Below are 5318 nucleotides of genomic sequence, written 5' to 3'. Positions count from 1 at the left end.
GGTGGAGGCTGCAGTGAGCTGAGATCACACCATTGCATTCCAGCCTGGGCAAAAGAGCTAAACTCTGCCTCAAAAAAAAAAAAAAAAAAAAAAAAAGCAAATAGCTCTGGTATGTTAGCCATTCACACTTTAGCATGAAACAGCACAAATAAATGGACTTTCTCCCGAAAGCTTCTGAATACACAAGCCAGGGGATGAGACTCTTCATGGGAAAGGACCCTGGAGTCCAGGCACTAGGTGGGGGGCACCCAAGGATCGAGGTCGGGTCGGGCAGCCTTGGAGATCAGCAGAGGAACCCGGGGTGTTCTGCATTGCTGGTTCCCACTTTCACATCACCGCCGGACGCTGGAGCCGTTGCCGTGTTTCACTGTCTGTGAGCCGAGTTTGTGTGGCTCTGGGCAGCGGCGGGATCTCCCCGCACCTCCGCCTCTTTACCAGTGAAGTGGGGGAGCGGACCATGGGTAGAGGATTGCGACGGTGGAGGAAAGGGGCAAGGTTTGTGGAGCGTGGAGAGTGGCGGCCGGCTGGGGGAGGCGTCATGGGGGCGGGCAGGTGAAGATGCTGAGTCAGCTCCCGCTGCCCCACAGGCACCCAGCATGTGCCGCCAGCCTCACGCCCCAGATGAAGGCTGAGTGAAGGGCAGGGGAAGGTGCAATGGCTGCTTGAGTACCAGAACCCCCACACCTGGCCGCCCGGCCCCTCGGCCGGCTTGGCTGCGACAGGGACCATTGCCCAGCCTCTGGGGAGGGGGTGGGGCCCCAGGGACCCTTTTATACTTAAAGGCTCCGACACACACCCTAAAGGGGAAAAGGTTTAGGGAGACTGGGAAGCGCAGAGGGGAGATCTTACAGCCCCCACCGTGGCACTCGGTGGATTTCGCCCTCCCCCACGCAGCGGAGCCCTGGAACCCCACAACTGGCAGCTGGCTTGGCTTGACCTGGCAGTGGTTGGCAGGGTCCTCATAGCCAGAGCTGGGGCCGAGATGCCAGCCCCTCCCTGACGGGCTGTGTGGCAGAGCCTGGGGCCACCCCTCCACCCTCGCACACAGGTTCAGGGAGAAGGGCAGGCAGCAGGGGTTGGTTCTTCTTGCCCGCCAGCCCCTCAGGCTGGTCCTTGTCCCTGCAGCGGCACCACAGGCTCTTAGGAACCGCTGCCCTCCAGCAGGAGGCTGAGGCGGAAGGGAGGAGGAGGCACCGGAACCAGGCCCCACGTTGGGGCAGGGGGTCCAGGGCAGCTTTCCTTCCTCCTCCCACCCCACGCTATCCAGAGCCCCAACCCTCCCTCCCCTCCTCTGGGTGTTGTGCCTCCTGCCGCTGCCTCAGGGCCCCCACAGGCCAAGCCATCTGATCCCCACCCCAGAGCTGCTCTCGGCTTCACACATCATCCACAGCACCTTCCCCACCTCCCCCAGCCGAACCCCAAAGCAATGCACCAGAGCAGCACGAAGCCTGGAAATAAGCCAGACCCCACAGCTCCTCCAAACACCACTGATGATGACCCCACTCATGCGCAGGGGGGAGTGGGGCTTCCCTCCCCTCAGCAGAGTCAGGAGCTGCCTCAAGGTTCTTGCACCTGCCAGTCCCACCGGTCCCCTGGGCCCGCTTCTCCCTGCCTGGCTGCAGGACAGGGACGGTTGCCTAGTGCTTCCTGGATCCAGCCACCCAGTGGGCACCCCGAGACTCAGCCCTGACTGCAGGCAGCCAGCCAGCAGCACAGGTGCAGCCAAATCACCCAGCGCATGTGCGCACGCACGCACACACACACGCGCGCACACACGTGCACACACGTACACATGCATGCACACGCACACACACACGCATGTACACACATGCACACGTACACGCATGCGCACACAGGCACAAATGAACAGACACACATGCACGTAGGCACTGACCATTTCCAGGGGCTCCAGGACGCCCACCAGGTTCTCCCCTGCACCCCACACAGTCACACAGGTATGCACAGTTCTACACCCAGCTCACACACACGCACCAGTCCTGGACTTAGGTAACCCCGTGCCTGCAGTCTGACTCCCAGACACACTCGGCCACACTGAGACACACGACAGTCACAGCTCACGGGAAATCCCCAGGTCCCATCATGGAGGCCTGACCCGCTGCCACAAAGCCCAGCCCCTTGGCAGGGAGCCCAGAAGCCACCGCACAAACCCCGGACTGCCAGGGGCAGCCAGGCCCTTCCAGCCACTCTGGGAACCTGGAGTGGGGTGGGAAGGTCCTTCCTGTGGGAAGCCGGGCGGAGACGAGGGTGGGACGATGACACCTGGCCACTCAGCAGGCCCCACAGCCTCTTGAGGCCTCATGTATTTTTCAGCGCCGTCCAAAGTGCAGATTGAAGCCGCCAACAGGGTGTCTTGGTGGATCCTGTCTTAAATTACTCACCAACCCAAGTTGGGTGGAGTTCCTTCCCCACCTGCTCCGGGGCTCCAGCTGCCCTGGGACTGACCCTGAGTCCCAGTGGCTGCCAGGCAGAGCCACTCTCCGGGCCTTGGGGTCCCCTTCAGCCGGACAGCAGCCCAGGTGTCCAGCCAGCTGTGAGCATCAACCACCACACTGGGGCCCCGGCCCTGACGCTGCGCAGTCCCCCGCTGGCCAGGGCTGCAGGCACTGTCTGGCTGTGGACCTCCCCGGCCCTCACCCCGGCCACCGCCCTCCAGGTGTCCATGGGCTCCCCAAGCCAACACCCGCAGAGCATTCCACCCTGACCCCAACCCCAGTAAGCTCTGCCCCTCCCCACGCCCCTCCCCCACCTGCTACGTGGGGAAAAAAACCCACCCTCCACTGACCCCAAGGGGGCAGCCAGAGCTCACACCTCCACCGAAGCCCGTTCAGGAAGCTGGAGAGGCAGTGGCAGAGGCCCCTCTGACAGGTGGAGAGAATCAGGCCCCACCCCACAGGAGGGTGGGGGTGGGAGCGAGACAGCAAGAGCCTTGCTCTGAGAGGAGGGCAGGAAGGTGCCGGGAGTCCAGTTCCCGGCTTGGGCACGCCCCTCCAGGGTGGTTCCTTCAATCCTGGCCACGTCCCTCAGGGCAGGTCCCTTGTGACCCCCTTTCACCGATAGAGAAGGCCCCCAGTGGGTGCTGGAGCTGGGACTCCACCCCTCACCTTGCCTGCTGCTCTGCCGCCTGGAGCCTTGGTCACAAAGCTTGGTCCAGGTCCCCGGGGACCCCAAGAACCTTCCAGAAAGCCCCAAGGTCAAACCTGTTTTCACAATAATACCAAGGCTCCTCGCTCCTGTCCTCCAGTGGACAGTGGAGCTCCCAGAGGCCACGAGACGGAGGACACTGTTTTCTTGTCTCTTTAATACTTCTCACATTTAATTTCCAGCACACTAAGTAGCGGCAGGTGTGACCTCCCTGACTTTGACACCGCGCCCGGGTCCGCAGACCAAAGCTCTTGAGCACCACTGGTCTGAAGCAACGCAGAGCTCTGCCCGGCACCCCCGGCCCCCTTCCTGACTAAGGAGCACAACTTGCTTCCCCGGGTCTCACCTGCCAGAAACCCCACCTGCCCTCGTCTGGGTGCCACCAGAACTACCCAGAGACCAAGGGCTGGGGCCCCCAGGGCCAGCTTCGGCCAAGCCCCTGCCCTCCCCAGAGCTGACAGGGGGCTGGACACAGGATATCCCCTGCCCAGCATCCACAGGGCAATCCTGGCACCCTGTGTGCTGTCCCCACCCATGACGGACACCAGGAACCCAGCCCCAGATCCAGGCCTCCTCTGGCCACTGCTGGTCCCCACCCCACAGACCCCCACCCCAGCACGAGGGGCACAGCAAGGCCTGGAGCCCTGCCAGGCATCAGACCCACAGACCTGGGCCTGCCTTCATTACTCCACCCCAGAAGGGGAGTCGAGGTTAGAGCCCCTCCCTGGAGACTCTCCTCTGCTGAGGACCCCAGTGGGAACAGGGAGTGTTCCCATCTCTCTGCCTTTCCCCGTCTCTTCCCTACCCAGAAACACACCCACCTGGGGAGCACTGTGGCCTTGCACTGAGCGCGGCAGGCAGGGAGGGCTTGCCCCCACCAGCAGTGCCCAGGTGACCAAGGCTGCCAGAGCCATCCAGACTTTGCCACTGCAACTGGGACATGGGGTCCTGTGCACCTCAGGGACTGCCCAAGGGGGCTCCTGCAACCCCTGCTGGAAGCTGTTTCTCACGGCTGTTCCTTCTCAGGCTGACAGATTTCTCCCATTTGGCCCCAGTTCTAACCAGGTCACGTGAAGGACAACCTCACACGGGCCCTTTGGGTCCCACTCAGCCCCTCCCACCAGTGGTGGCCAAGCGGATGCCCAGGATGGGCCAGGGTCCATCAGGAACGCCTGGTGTCCTCAGGCAGGGCCACTAGGTAAACACAGGACACGCAGCCAGATCAGAATTCCAGATAAGGAGAATTTACATTTTTGTGTGAATATGACCCAACTAATTTATACTAAACAATTATTTGGTATATCTCCAAAGTCCTGATGTGACTGGGTCCTGTGTCTCCTCCTTGGAGGCCTCGCGGCTCTAACATTCACGGATGCAAATCCTCCCAGTCTAGGGCTGTGGGCTGCCAGCACCCCCAGGGACCCAAGTTCCCAACATCCCTGCCCGGCTGCTCCGAAATTCCTCCCGTTCTGCCTCCCTCTCGTGTGGGTTTCAGGGCACCCCACCTTGGGAATGGGGGAAAACGTGGGCAGGCCTTCCAAGGACGCCCGGACCATGCCCCCGTCACCACTGCCTGTCACTTGCCCTGCCTCATTTCCATCCTCACCCAGTGCAGTGGGTCCAGCATGCCACAAGGAGGTCAGGCCCGCACCTCCCGGACCTGTCTGTGACTCCATGTGGCAGGAAAGGATTCTGCAGATTTGGTTGAGGATGTCGATGGGGGTCATCTTGGGTTATCCCAGGTGAGTCCTCAGTGCAATCACACACATCCTCAATGGAGGGGGTTTCACATGGGAGGAGAAGGCAGTGTGACCACCGAGGCAGAGTCCGGGGGGAGGCTGCCACAGCAGGGAGTGAAGCAGGGACCTGATTCTCCCGGAGCCTGCAGAGCAGAGCCCTGCTGACACCTTCATTTCTGCCATGAGGCTGATTTGGGCCCCCAGAGGCCTCGCCATTTGCGGTCATCAGCATCCCCAAGAAACGAACGCACTACAGGGCCTTGTGGTCAGCCCGCCCGTCCTGCAGGAAAACCCCCAGTCAGGTAGCCGGCTGCAGGCGGAGGGCTGGGTCTGGGTAACAGAGATGCACCCCTCAGTACTGTGTGCAGGGTCAGGGGACCCGCCCGCCCCCCACCCCGACCCTCACCTGCATCATCA

This window comes from Sapajus apella, unplaced genomic scaffold (assembly GCF_009761245.1).
Source record: "Sapajus apella isolate SASKATOON/1434 unplaced genomic scaffold, GSC_monkey_1.0 scaffold96, whole genome shotgun sequence".
NCBI classification, from domain to species: domain Eukaryota; kingdom Metazoa; phylum Chordata; class Mammalia; order Primates; family Cebidae; genus Sapajus; species Sapajus apella.
The sequence above is the reverse complement of the archived record's forward strand: the minus strand, read 5'-3'. Positions refer to the sequence as shown.